The sequence below is a fragment of the Rhamphochromis sp. 'chilingali' genome (assembly GCF_963969265.1).
Source record: "Rhamphochromis sp. 'chilingali' genome assembly, chromosome: 22".
Classification (NCBI taxonomy): Eukaryota; Metazoa; Chordata; class Actinopteri; order Cichliformes; family Cichlidae; genus Rhamphochromis; species Rhamphochromis sp. 'chilingali'.
This window is the reverse complement of record NC_137950.1, coordinates 10,023,046-10,038,928: the sequence shown is the minus strand read 5'-3', so window position 1 is coordinate 10,038,928 and position 15,883 is coordinate 10,023,046.

The window sequence follows — 15,883 nt, the reverse complement described above, 5'->3', positions numbered from 1 at the left end:
CCAAGAGGTATTCTTTAATTATAATGTAACAGGATGCGTAAATATGAAAAAATAAAACCTTTTCATGTCTTATAAATCCTCTTGGCAAACGTATTCACTCACCCATCAGTTGTTTAATTTCATTGCTATTAAATATTCCACCATCAAATGTTAAACCAAAGCATTATAACAAAGTGGAAGTGATTGGGAATGACAGCAATTCAACCATGAAGTGATTGGCCGTGTAAAATTACAGAGCGGGGTCATACTCCCAACTTTGTAGGAACAGTTTGGGGATGGCCCCTTCCTGTTCCAGCATGACTGCACCAGTGCACAAAGCAAAGTCCATAAAGACATGGATGAGCAAGTTTGGTGTGGAAGTACCTGACTGGCCTGCACAGTGTCCTGACCTCAACTCAATAGTACACCTCTGGGATGAATTAGAGTGGAGACTGTGAGCCAGGCCTTTGGTCCAACAGCGGTGTCTGACCTCAAAAATGTGCAGTTTTCTAAACCGTGTGGAAAGCCTTCCCAAACAAGTTGAAGCTGTTATAGCTGCAAAGGATGTGCTGATGTGAAACTTTTTTCTTTTTCTTTTTTAACCTCTTAAGCCCCAACGCCCCCTGATACGGGGGGCAAAAGGCAGGAGATCAGGTAGGCTTGGGGCTTAAGAGGTTAATATATAATGTATGTATGCACCTATGACCTCAGCATCAACTGAAACTTTTGTTCCAGTAAATACAATACATAGATGGACAGTCAAAACATTTGCCTACTAGCTTTGTGGAGCGTTTCATCACATCTTCAACATGAGCTTGAATCTGCAAAGGGTCCATTCGTTGCCTGTGTCAAAGACATCTTGCCCCACTGTGGCCCTAAGGGCTGCAGACTCATGACACTGACATCACACATCATGAAGACCCTGGAGAAATACAACCAGGTCCATCTCATGGTCAAGCCACAGATGGACACCCTTGGAGCTGAGGACAACATTCGCTTCAGCACCATCAGACCAGCTGTCCTGGTTAATAAACTGAAAGCAATTAAGGTGGCTGTGTCACTAGTGACTTGGATAGTTAACTATCTGCCTAGCAGACGATACTGCGTGCGCCTGTAGCACTGCACATCGGATCAATATCACCACAGTCCTGCAAGGTGCCATCCTGTGTCCCCCTCTCCTTGCCCTGCACAGAGATCAGGCACCTTAAGGAGTTTTCTGATGACCCAGCTACACTGTTTGAGGAAGACCAGAACACCAGTGGTCTGTATTAAAGTAGTGAATGACTACAAATACACTGACAACAATCTGCAATTCACTAAAAACAAAATGCCTTCAACAAGAGGTTAAAGCCATCTCTGTTATAGCTGCTGAGGTCTTTGAAAATATGCTCAGACATCAGCAGACTCAGGAAAAACAAAAACTACAAGGCCAATTGCATTGTGGGTGTGGAGCTTGACTCTCTTGAGTCTCTATCATGTGCTTGAGAGTTACAGCAGCACATTGAGTAATTCATTCCACCAACATGCACCATAGAAAACCACAGGAAATCACTCCTACTTGTGACACCTGGATTATTTTCACTGCCATTATCTTGTAGCTGTACATAATATTTGGGGTATTTATTTGAACATACTGCGATTTATGTTTTTCTATATTTCAGAATAAATACTCTGTAAAGAATGTAATTAGGATACTCTGTTTATGACTCTGATTCAAAGCAAAAACAATATTTATTTTATGACTTATTGCGATCAAAGGGCCAACTGTCTAATTTTGCTTCACCAGCAGCTGCTTCTCTTGCACTGGTTTTTAGAAAACAAGACCACCGTGGCCCCAAGTAAGGAACAGACAGTTAGCCTATTAGCTTGACTGCTCAGTAAGCCACAGTATGCTGGAGCACAGCTTCTGATATTGTAGCAAGGGCAGAGATGCCAGTGGAATATGAGGTGGCAGAAGATGAATATGGATGATACTCGAACAGCTGCACACAGTGGAAATGTTATTGGCATGTGCTGCTTAGTGTGCCAAAAAATGCTGTGAATAGAAACCACGATGTGGCTCATTGTGCCAGTTGGAACACTGACTGTGCGCAGGATGGAGATTTTTGTTGTTGTTGTTGTTCTTAACCCTCCTTTTTAGTTAATATGTCTAATAAGACAGCTTCTCCTGACTGAGCCGACTGCGCTTGACTGACGTCTCCCTGAACCATATTCTAGTTTGCATATTACCAATCAAAATAGAACAAGTTGTACTTTTCAATATACTGAGCACCGTGACATCAAGTAATTTCGAGGGTACGATCGTGCACCTTCAACCGATGCAGAAGCTTAATTAGCCGGAATAACTGAAAACACTTGAGCGGGTGTGAAGGATCCACACAAGTGTTATTAAAGTTGGGAGCTCAACGGCGTGCGTACGAGAAGCTGTTTATGGAAACAAATGTTTTGGGGTCACAACTGAAGCTTCATGTATCCTCCCTCTGAAGTTCCTGACTTCTATCTGCAGGATTTTATTGGTCCGACATCATGATTGGCTGATTAAGTATTTTCATTAACATAGGCATGTGCACACATTTCTACATGCTAGTTTAAAAAGGACGATTGTTTAATCTTCTCTTAAATCAATTTGGAGATGTGTTGCATCTGGAAACATTATTCTTTTTACAGCTTAATTTATTTGCTGTCTAATATATATATATATATATATATATATATATATATATATATATATATATATATATATATATATATATTAGGGGTGCAACGATACACAAAATTCACGGTTCGGTTCGATACTTTGGTGTCACGGTTCGATATTTTTTCGATACAAAAAAATGTTCGTGCATTTTTAATTTGTCATTTATTAAAATTATAAATATATATTTTAACTCAAAAGTACAGTTTTTAAATTTAACCCTAACCCTTGTGCGTGTTTTTTATTTTGACAGCAAATGCGCACCTGCGGACCACTTATGTGCAGCCCTGGTTATTTAGCTCATCATATTGCAGCCACAGAAATTCTTTTGTCCATGAAACCATAAAGCTGCACTTTCTTTTTGCCTTATAGTCTGATTTGTCATAACTTCTCCGTTTTGTGGTAAGCTTTTCTTTGGCTGTCACTTCTTCACCCTGACCTGTCTTATTTGGCTCAGCAGAACTAAAATATATATATGCTGCTACTTTTACACACGGACTCACATAAGCTCAGCGATTCTCTGCGCGATCAACCTCTCACATGTTTAAGCTTGCTGCGGGAGATTTCACTTGTCATGTTTGCATAGTAAGCTAACGATTAATAAGACGATGTCAGAGGAATTGGTGCACAAATTATCATCACTCACAGATCAGTGCTGTCGCTCTCTATACACAGTTCACACGATTGCAAAGTGAAAGCAAAAAAACAAGCGCAAATTCAAACGCGACTTCAATATGTCACATATTGACAGTGGCTCACCGATGCCAATGACATAATTACCCAGCTACATTTCTGAAAGAATGCAAAAGCATTGACATATATTTTTCCTACAATAGCCCGACGGGCAGGGAAGAGATAGATTTTGGTAGCCCAACTGAAAAAAATCGCTAGCCCCAGGACGTCAGGCTAGCGATATTGCAAGCCCTGTATCTGATTGAGGAATCACTCATCTTTGGAAAAGAGAGTTTATTACAGAGAAATGGCTCTTTCCAAAATAAAAGCTATACTATCCGCTTCTTCTGGGCTATATTCTCAGCAGCATAAGGAGAATCATGTGCTAACAGCTGTCTAAATGACTCGGCTAAAGTTAGTAGCATGCTTGTTGTTTTTGTCTTTGCACTAGGATGATGTCGGCGTAAACGTGCAGTCATATTCGTTGTGTTCCCACTAGTGCTTTCAGGTTAATCTCGTTGAAATGACCTTAACGCCACAACACGGCAAATCTCCGTTAACGAGCTACCGCCGATCGCTCCGTGCATGGGGCTAGACGGCCAACACGTTAACGAGCTAACTGCGCTAACACACTAGTTCACACCAATGTAATTGAGCATTGCGTGGCACATCCAACATACTGTTTTACTTTGGTCCATGACTCGCTTACCTTCAGGGTCATACGTCACATGAAAACCAAAATAATTCCAAACGCCAGATCTGAATGAGGTTCAATTTGCCTGTTGCAAGGAGAGCTTAACTTCTGTCTCGCTAGCTTGCCCTGCGCTCTTCCTTCTGACTATGCTGTCTGTGTTGAGCGCTCAGTGGATCTGCGCTGGACAGTGCAGCCTAGGCGGAGTAGTCGAACGCAGATTCACTGAGCGCTCAACACAGACAGCATCGTCAGAAGGAAAATTGATAAAATAAATTACAAATGTTGTATTGTTCGATACATATGCGTACCGAACCGAAAGCACTGTATCGAACGGTTCAAATTCAAATTCAAATTCAAATTTTATTTGTCACGTACACAGTCATACACAGTACGATATGTAGTGAAATGCTTGGACAACTGCTCGTGACCTAAAGAAAACAAAAAAGGAAAGGCTATGAATAAGATAGGAAATAAATATGAAAAATTAAAAAGGGTAAATTTAACTAGGAAGGAATAAAATATAAATTAAGGTTAAAAATGAAATAACTGTACAACACAAATTAGAATGAAGGGTAAATTTAACTGGGAAGGAATAAGATAAAATATATAAATTAAAGTTGAAAATAAAATAACTGTACAACAAAATACACAATACACAATATAGAACTATATAAGAATGTATGAAGAAATCTAAATATAAATAAATATATACACAATAACAGCAGCTGTACAAGTATTAACCGGAAATGAAGAATATAGTGACCAGTGTTGTGCAAAAACAATGTCCAGAAAGTCCAGTGTGTGTGTAAGAACCATATGTGTGGGTCAGTACTGTGTGGTGGTGTGATTGAGAGACCGTATCGCCTGCGGGAAGAAGCTCCTCCTCAGTCTCTCTGTGTTGGTCTTCAGGGAGCGGAATCGCTTTCCTGACCTCAACAGAGAGAACAGTCTGTTGTTGGGATGGCTGAGGTCCTTCACGATCTTCCTGGCCTTGGTCCAGCACCGCCTGCTGTAGATTGAGTGCAGGTCAGGGAGCTCGGAGCGGATGGTGCGCTCAGCTGACCGCACAACCCTCTGTAGAGCTCGTCTGTCCTGCATGGTGCTGTTCCCGAACCAGGTTAAGATGTTTCCCGCCAGGATGCTCTCTATGGTGCACGAGTAAAAGTTCCTGAGCACCTTGGAGGGCAGTTGGAAGTCTCTCAAGCGTCTGAGGTGGTAGAGACGCTGTCGGGCCTTTTTCACCACGGTGTTGATGTGACAGGACCATGACAGGTCCTGCGTGATGTGAACTCCGAGGTATTTGAAGCTGTCCACTCTCTCCACTGGGCACTCGTTGATGACGGGGGTCTGGTAGTTCCTCTCCTGCTTAGTGCTGAAGTCCACTATCAGCTCCTTTGTCTTACTGACGTTTAGAAGGAGGTTGTTCCTCTGGCACCAGTTCTCCAGATTCCTAATCTCCTTCACGTAGGCCGTCTCGTTGTTATCAGAGATCAGGCCCACCACGACGGTGTCGTCAGCAAACTTGATGATGGTGGTGGAGCTGGTAGTGGCCACACAGTCATATGTGTACAAAGAGTACAGCAGGGGGCTCAGAACACACCCCTGGGGGGCTCCAGTGCTGAGAGTGGTGGAGGCTGAGACATGTCCGCCCATCCTTACTGCCTGTGGTCTGCCAGTTAGGAAGTTGGAGATCCACTGACACATAGATGAGCTGAGTCCCAGATGCTCCAGCTTGGTGGTGAGTGTGGAGGGAATTATGGTATTAAATGCAGAGCTGTACTCTATGAAGAGCATTTTAACATAATTCCCCCTTCTAGTGTCCAAGTGAGTGAGTGATGTGTGGAGGAGATGAGAGATGGCATCGTCTGTGGAACGATTTGGACGGTAAGCGAACTGTAGTGGGTCCAGTGTGTCTGGTAGTGAAGAAATGATGAAGTCTCTGACCAGGCGTTCAAAGCACTTCATCACTACTGAGGTGAGGGCTACAGGGCGATAGTCATTGAGAGAAGCAGGGTGGGGTTTCTTCGGGACAGGAACAATGATGGACTCTTTGAAGCATGTGGGGATCACCGACTGAGATAAAGAGATGTTGAATATCTCAGTGAACACAGGAGCTAGCTGGTATGCGCAGTCTCTTAGGATACGACCTGGGATGCCGTCTGGTCCTGCTGCTTTCCTGGTGTTTACTCTCTTGAAGGTTCAATATCGATACGAATATCGTTGCACCCCTAATATATATATATATATATATATATATATATATATATATATATATATATATATAATTACTGTCTACTTATTAAAGTTTACTTTTTTGTTAATTCTTTTATCAGGACCTTGGCCCCTTGCGTATCCATGGTAGATCCGGTTACAGCGTTTGATGAAGTTTTCAAATAAATTTGAGCTCACATCAAAGAGATTCTGTAAATGTTGGAAATTATTCCTTGACACCGAGCGCATGATTACTCCAACAAGTGGCTCTCATTCACTGTCACACACTATCAGAGGTGCTCCTGATCAGTTTTTCCACGTTGTAGCTCTTTGATGTGAAGTGAGAAAGGTGGTTTTCATAAACCAGTGCAGGGCGAACACACGGCTGAATGATGATGAATCGCAATGTGACGAGGCTGACACGAGTGACTTCAAAGCCACCGGAGGGGAATCTACATTAACTTCCTTACAGCATTTCTGCATACGGCTGGCTGTGCACTGTGCAGGCGGGGCCGCGCAAGAATTGGCACGCGCACGGGCGACACATGCTCATACCCACGGAAAGCAAGAAACGGGCAAACAAACAGATACACAAGCGCACAAACACCCATCAATCTCCTTCCTTTCACCGCCGTGTCCCGTCTCTCCAGCTTGGCTTTTCCCCGCTCCATTCTTGCTTTCACATACAAACACACAGCCACTCAGGTGAGGTAATTGAATGTGACAGCAAATCCTGAGAGGGTTGTTGGCAGGTTATCAGGTTAACCTGTGAAATATAACCCACCTGACACCAGCGGGATGGCTCTGACACCTACAGCAGAAATGGTTGAACCATTCCAGCAGAGACTCCAGGGTAAACACGGTGGGTTCCTTTTCTTCAGCAGATGTATTTTCACTTGGCCCGAGTTCACCGTAACCTCCGAGTAATAAAATTAACATAATCAAGTCCATCTTTGCCATAAAATGCTTAAAAATGGAATCCACACTAAGGCCAGCACACAGACCGGAGTACAGCACCAGGAAAATTACATTCAAGCTTTAAACAGAAAAACAGATATTTAGTTAAGACTTCAATAGCCAATAGTTCTGACACTGCATTCTGGCAAAAGCAGGCCCTTCTTCCTCTGCACCAACTGTTTACCTGCATGCAGCCAAAGCCTGCTCAAACATGACTGGTCAACAGAAGTCAGATTAGAAGCAAGATCCCAACAGATGCTAGAAAGCTTTGAGTACCATTAGTCTTGTGGCTTGCCTGGAGATACCTTTTGACACTCAGGCTCTCCATCAAAGGTCCACACTGTGTCACAACAGTTTCATAATCATCATCTCGTCAGGAGTAGGAGTGAATTAGGTTACTGGTATGCTCTGCGCCTGTTGCTCTATAGCTCTAATTAACAGGTCTTTAGTTGAGTACTCCCATGTCAAATGCTGCAGTCTATTAGAGGGCTTTGCCATGTAAGATAGGCTTACGTGGCAAAGTTGTATTCTCTCCACTCAAATCTTACACCAGATTAAAGGAAGCACATGCGTAGCCTGCTGGAGGTCATTTTGGAAGGCTCTGGCAGTCTTTTCCTGTTGCTCTTCACAAAAAGGAGCAGATACCGGTCCTGCAGCTGGGTTAATGCCCTTTCACGGCTCTGTCAGCTCTCCTTGTGCAATGGCCTGTCTCCCATGATCTCCTCCATGTTCTTGAGCCTGTGCTGGAAGACACAGTAAAACAAAGAGCATGTATTGGATGTGCCATCCTGGAAGAGCTGGACTACCCGTGCAACCAGAATGTTCTGCAAGTGCTGCTTCATGCTAATAACAGCAACTAGAATAGAAAAAATCTGAACTAGAGAAACATCAGTCACCTGGGATCAGGAGAGAACAATGGTGCGTGGCGACCACCTGCTAAACCGTTCCCTTTTTTAGGGGTTGTCTTGTTGTTGCCTCTCCAGTACATGTGCACATAAAAGATTTTCATACTAACCTCATTCAACAGGTGGATGCTTCTTTATGTTTTCCAGAGAAGTAAAAATTCAGCAAATTTATTTCTCCTTTTTTTTCCTGTGGTAAAATCTCTTGAGGAAGGCTTACGTCATTTATGCATCTTTCCAAGTTTGTTCCCGACATAATCAGAGACCCGTGAGTGGGAGCGATTCCAATCAATGATCAAGGCCGCATAATCAACTAGTTGCAGCAGAGCACATGTGTCTGGTGGCCACAAAATCAACCAAGATGTGGGAAAACATTAATCAAAATTCAGGAAGGAAGTGTAGGTCATGTGCGTGGAATAGCATGAGAAGTGTGAGAAGCGGCCTTGATTTTATTTGCATACACATATTAAGGCCTTAGAGACTGAGGGTTCTGCACAGCATTCATGCTGTTCTATTACTGCATTCTTCTCAACAGATATTGCGTTGGGAATCTGCCGGAGCTCCTCTCCCACTTTGCTCCTTTAATCTCTTGCATGCTTTTAACTTCACCTTTCACATCTAAATGTGATTTTGAGTATGGTTCAATCACAAGTTATTAATAATCTCTGGCTCTCTTCCACAGCATGTTTTTTTTTGTCCCGTCTTCCTCCCCTCACTCCAAATAAGATGCGGCAGATGGCTGCTCCTCCCTGAGCCTGGTTCTGCCAGAGGTTTCTTCCTGTTAAAAAGGAGTTTTTCCTTCTCACTGTCGCCAAATCATCTGATTGTTGGGGTTTTCTCTGGGTTTTTTTTCTGTAATATTCTTGAGTCTTTTCTTGAAAATAATAAATCTCCTTGAGACTACTGTACATGTGATTTGATGCTACATAAATAAAACTGAATAGAATTGTTTTTTTTTACTCTGAATTTTATCGGAATTTAGAATTTTGTCTAAATTTGTAATGTAAAGATTTGAAAATTTGATGGGATTTGATCTCACTGTAAAAAAAATTTTTTTAAATTTTATGTGTACTAGGTAATAAACTTGGTGTGTTTATTTATTTCTTTTCTTTTATTCTGAAACAGAAGAAATGCCGTTTCCTCCTCTAAACACAATACTCCGGTCTCATGCATATTAAATCCTTTTTGTGATGTTCAGTGCACTTCGATAGTAAGCACATACAGATGTTGCAGACAATATTGCTCAACGTCAGCATTTAAATCCCTCTTGTATCTGCTGTATGTCTCCTCCATTGGGGAGAGGATGTAGGTAGAAAGGGATTAGGGGCTTTATGCCTGAATTTACAGTGTCAGAAACATAAAGAAATGCTTTGTGAGAAGGGATGTGGTGAAATCTCAATTGTGATTCTTGCTTGGCAGCAGAACAATGTAACAGTTTACATAGAGTTGCAGTTGTCCTTAACTGATGCAGGAGTGTGGTGATGTCTCCTGCCATAGACAGCCATCGCGAGTCAGAGACCTGCCACAGTGTTATTGACAGCTCGAGATTCAAAAAACACCCATAACCAGTCAGTCAGCAATTGTCATTTCAACTTTTAAAATCTATGCGCAAGTCTGCTGCTGTTTAACTGATACCAACAAAGCTCACGCATGATGAAATGCAGCGCAATCGCCAGGAAGGTGGTGCGTTCTTGCTATCAGTCACTTCTTCGACACAATGAAAGCGTTTTAACTCTTAGGGCCACAAACATCAGTCAGTGGTCTTCAGTCGCTCACTGCGACTTTGATCTGCAACGATAAAGGTGACTTTGAGGCTATCTGCACGCAATCGTCGCTTGATAACACAACGATGACTGACAGTGTAATGACAGATGACGATCAGGAGAAGGAAAAGATGGAGGGTTGAAAGAGATAACTTTGCTGCTGATCAAAGCGCTACTCATGTGAGGGATAGAAAAGTAAGAAAACGGCCAACCCCCATAGCCCTACTTTTCTACCATTCAACCCACGTGCTGTTTTGTATTCACTGTTGGAGCCAAGTTTCCGTTCTGCCCCACATTCCCTTTGCCCGTATATCATGCAGGAGGATAAGTGAGTGTTTGATCGGGATTATATGATCATGCTGATGGTGCTCATTACAAAGACAGTGAATCCTGGACTCTGAGTTCAAGAGAGAAGTCTAAACATGTTCATTAAACCACACTAGGGATAGGGATATTGATCAGTCGCTTAGTCTGTACATTATTTCGGCCCTGACTGAAATATTTAAACAGAAACTGTATTCAGATTTTATTCATGTTCTCTACAAAGAGTCAATGTTAATCACATCTTAGTAAATGGCCTGCATTTGTATAGCGCTTTTCTAGTCCATAGGACCCCAAAGCACTTTACACTACATTCAGTCATTCACCCATTCACACACTGGCAATGGCAAGCTACATTGTAGCCACAGCTGCCCTGGGGCGCACTGACAGAGGCGAGGCTGCCGGACACTGGCGCCACCAGGCCCTCTGACCACCACCAGTAGGCAAACATGGGGTTAGTATCTTGCCCAAGGATATTTGACATGCAGCCAGGATGCAGCCTGGGATCGAACCACCGACCTTCTGATTAGTGGCTGACCTGCTCTGCCACCTGAGCTACAGTCACACTAGAGTAAAGCTAGGACAGCAATCTCCCTACTACTAGGAAAAAGTAGTGGTTGACTGATAAATGTATAGAGCCATCCATCCATTTTCTTCGCCTTATCCGGGGCCAGGTCGCAGCGACAGCAGCCCAAGCAGAGAAGCCCAGACCTCCCTCTCCCCAGCTTATCCGGGGGAACACCAAGGCGTTCCCAGGCCAGCCAAGAGATATAATCTCTCCAGCGTGTCCTGGGTCTGCCCCGGGGCCTCCTCCCAGTGGGACATGCCTCACCCAGGAGGCACCCAGGGGACATCTTTGTCAGATGCCCGAACCACCTCATCTGGCTCCTTTCGATGTGGAGGAGCAGCGGCTCTACTCTGAGCCCCTCCCGAATGGCTGAACTTCTCACCCTATCTCTATGGGAGAGGCCAGCCACCCTTCGGAGGAAGCCAATTTCTGCCTCTTGTATTCGCGATCTCGTCTTTTGGTCACTACCCACAGCTCGTGACCATAGGTGAGGGTAGGGGCGTAGGTCGACCGGTAAATTGAGAGCTTCACTTTTACACTCAGCTCCCTCTTCACCACAACAGACCGGCACAGCGTCTGCATCACTGCTGCCACTGCACCAATCCGTCTGTCAATCTCCCGCTCCCTTCTCCCATCACTTGTGAACAAGACCCCGAGATACTTAAGCTCCTCCACTTGGGGCAGGGTCTCGTCCCTGACATGGAGTGGGCACTCCACCCTTTTCCAGCTGAGGACCATGGCCTCAGATTTGGAGGTGCTGACTCTCATTCCCACAGCTTCACACTAGGCTGCGAACCGTTCCAAGGCGAGTTGGAGGTCATCACCTGATGAAGCCAACAGAACCACATCATCTGCAAAAAGCAGAGATGAGATCCTGAGACCACCAAAGTGAAAGCCTTCTGCCACTTGGGTACGCCTAGAAATTCTGTCCATAAAATTTATGAACAGAATCGGCGACAAAGGGCAGCCCTGGCGGAGCCCATCACCCACCAGGAGCAAGCCAGACTTATTGCCGGCTATGCGGACCAAGCTCTTGCAACCGTTTAAGTTTAAGACTGAATGGCCCGTAGCAATGGGCCAGACACCCCATACTCCCAGAGCACTCCCTACAGGACCCCCCGAGGTACACGGTCGAATGCCTTCTCCAAGTCCACAAAACACATGTAGACTGGTTGGGCAAACTCCCATGCATATCCTCCTTGAGTATCCTCGAGAGGATAAAGAGCTGGTCCAGTGTTCCACGATCAGGACGAAAACTGTATAACCATATAAATGTATAGAATTTCTTTGAATTTGACAACTAATTGCAGTTAGTTGCAGACTAACTACCTGGTAGGTAGCAACCAATCACTCAGATTGATGAAGGTTTACAAACTGCTATCTAACTCATTAACGCAGACAGGTTGCCAACATATTGCAATCAGTACGAGTCAGTTGGTTGCCATATGGTTGTAGTGTTTATATTGCAGTTAAATCTCTGTCATGCAGCAACTACGTCACTATTTATGAGGAATTTATGGTTCATATCTATAAAGTTCTGGCAGGATTCAGAATACAAGAAGTTAATGTGAATTTCTGTGTACCGACATGGCAATAGATTAGCAGTTATGAAGATTTTCAACAGTTAATTGTCACTGTAGGAGCCTTAGATGCAGTTTGTGGAGTTTATATGATTAACATAATTTGGATTAATAATTCAAACTAAGTTATGGCTCACTTGCTTAGATATTGGAAGTAATACAGATTGACATATTAAGAATAATGGAATATGTTTGTAGCTTGATTTCTTATGCTTAAAACCTTTATTTTGATAGTCTGGTAGAGACAGGAAGTTAGGTGAGAGGAGAGTGGAGCCACAGTTCTTTAAGCTCTCAATCTCTCTGCATCCATTTGAACTGAACTTTGTAAGCCTTTGATAATTCTGGATTCAGTTACAAATGTGCAAAACAGGCATACTGTGAGTTAATATTTAAAAACTATATCAAGGACTCCTGTCAATTTTTGGATAAAGAAAAAAGGGGCTGGTGGAGCGACATTCACTGGAGAGCTACAGTCACAATGTCAAAACCAAATTTGGTTATTGTTCTTTAATCCTGCCCTGTCAGAGTTGTTGTGAGCTATGAGGTCATCATGGTGGTCCTGAACTTGGTACTGCAATATGAGCAAAGAAAGATACAATAGTACACAAAACACAACGGTTGTTGAATAAAACACAAGAGAATTAGGGGGGGAAAAGTCTCACGAAGCACATCTGAAGTGTTTTTTGGGAGATGTTAATATGACGGAAAAGCTGTGGAAGTGACATGTTAAGGATCACAATGCGATATACTTAAAAAAGCGGAGGATTTTTCCATGTTGTGAGGGAGGAAACAATGCAACGTATTGTATGTTGTGTGTGTGTGTGTGTGTGTGTGTGTGTGTGTGTGTGTGTGTGTGTGTGTGTGTGTGTGTGTGTGTGTGTGTGTGTGTGTGTGTGTGTGTGTATTAGAAACTGTGGAATCACCAAGGGAACGCACCATGAACACTAAGCAGTTTAAATCCATGAATATAGAGAAAATGATTGCACAATATGAGTCAGCTGAACCGGTTTATAGAACATGGCCAGATCAGCAGCTCAGTTTAAAGTTAAAGTAATTAATTTGTTTCTCTTCTGTTTTTTAGCATTGAATAAAGTATCTGGTGATCTATATGTTTTTTTATGCTTTGTTGATGCAAGCAGGTTATTTTTTATGTTATATATTCTAAGGCAAATACGCTCAAACGCCACCAAATTTGCACTTTGCCAACTTAACCCCATTCAATCGCAAACTAATTAACAGACAGACTCGGCCTTATTGCCATTATATTGACATATTGATGCACCAGGGTCACTTTGAAGATGGCAACTGACTGCGAGTGGTTGCACACCTGATCCCCCGTCTTCAAAGCAACCATTTCAAAGGCAAAAAGATAACAAGTTCATTGCACACAGTTGCAATTATTTTGCTCGTGTTGTAATCTGTTACCAAGTGTGACTGCAACATAGGTGATAGCGTACAGGCTGCCAGTCCTGCTTTTAACTTTGCACTAGTATTAGCATGATGTCAACCTTAGTAGACAGATTCAGCATTTGGTCACCACGTCAATACTCTCACCTAACAGTGGTTACACATAATATATTCTACATGTACCCCCCGTCATGGCCGCGATAGCCATGAGTTAGAGGAGTGGACCCAAAACAGATACGGGAGAGAAAACGAAGTATAACAAAAAGCGAGCCGTTTATTAAGGCTGATATCAACAAAAGAAAACAAGGCAAGGCAAACTGGGGAAAAACTGAACTAAAACCTAAACATGAAAACTATGATATGGACCGTTAGACTTGAAGTAGCACGACACAAGACAACACAAGCGACACGACACTGAACAGAGGGAGACAGAGTGGAAACACCTGGGGAAACACAGCAGACGCAAATGAACATGACAGGGGAAGCAAAAGTAAACACAGTGAACATGGAACACAAGACCTTCAAAATAAAACAGGAAACATGGAGAGACATACCCCGGGACGCACAAGCTTGACACAAGAAGGAGCAAGAGAGGGAGAGGGAAACTGAACGACAGGGGACATGAGAAAGAAGGAACGAGACATGATGGGCAGAGGAAACATACATGGATACACGCAGACATGAAATGCATGACAGATTGGGGAGACACGGAACACAAGGAGAGACACATGGGAACAGATAAGGGAAACTTACACAGAGAACAGACAAACACTCATGAGTAAAGAGACATGGATGATAGCATTGACTAGACTAAGCCCTAACTGAAAATAACACAAGAACTTAACTTTATTCCAATCTATCATAAGAAATCAAAAGTACAAAATAAACTCAAAATGCTGACACCCCCTTCCTAATGTAGTACCTTTGGGCATAAATTTAAGGCGCTGTATTGTGCCTTAAATTTATGTTTTTTAAATCAACTCAGGTGTACATTACTGCCTTGTATGTGTAGAATTTTGCTGTAATTTTTTCCAAAGAAGTCAGTTCAAGCATTTACAGTTTACTTAGTCTAATCTCTCAGCAAAATCAGTGGTGGGCAGGTATGCTTGAATAGGCAGCAATTTAAGTGTGTGTGTGCATGTGCGTGTGTGTGTTTGTTTGTTCCTTTGCAATTAATATTCTGGTTTCCAAATGCTGCTGTGAATCCTTTCATAATTGTGCATTTTTGTTAAATAAAAAGTGGTTATGACCTCTGAATTATAACCAAAAGCTCAGCTGGATCTGGTCTTGCTGATCAGGCTATACTTAAATCCCTCTTCACAAATGAATGTGAGCGTTGTGACACTATGATATTTCCTCCAGTTCCTCACAGGAGCTCGTGTCTGATAGTCATTGATGTGAGCTCCAAAGAACAGACTGCAAACTTTGTACTGGAATGAATTCTCTGAATTTATTTCGGGCTCCTTTTTCTGTGCATAAAGGAATTGGGTATTTGAGAGTGGATCACAGGTGTTTGAGAGATAGATATGGCTCTTTAACACAATTCCGTACTTCCGTACTTTGCGTACACATACATTAATGTGTAGCCAAGGGCAGCTGGCTCCATTCCTATTCAACAAGCTATTGGTGGCTTTGAAGAGCCATGTGGATTTTGCATATGCATATGTAAACATGCACTCACAATGCAATGCTGATTAAATTTTATCTGCATTAACAGTGGCTTACAGATACTGCGTGGAGCTCCAGAGTTTGTAGTTCTGTGTAAATATACTCACATCGCCTTCATTTATTTGAAACTGCAGGTCTATTGTTTGTCGTAGATACTGCAATTTGCCTAAAATCTGACAGACTTTGTTAGCTTTTGTGTTGTGTTTTTCTGCGCCCACATGGGATTTTGCATATCTGTGTCCTTTTTCTTTAGCACATTTGTGATTTTGGGATGTTTTGCTGTGAAGCTCCTTGCCTGCTAAGATGCACTGATTACATCTATATAATATAAGGCTACAATATACTATAAAATGGATCATTTTTATTATACTAAGTGTTATTTTATTCCTCTTTCAAGCAAGTAGTTTCATACAAAGCGTTCAGCTCCATAACTAATTATAAAGACATTATGTCGTCCTTCTACCCC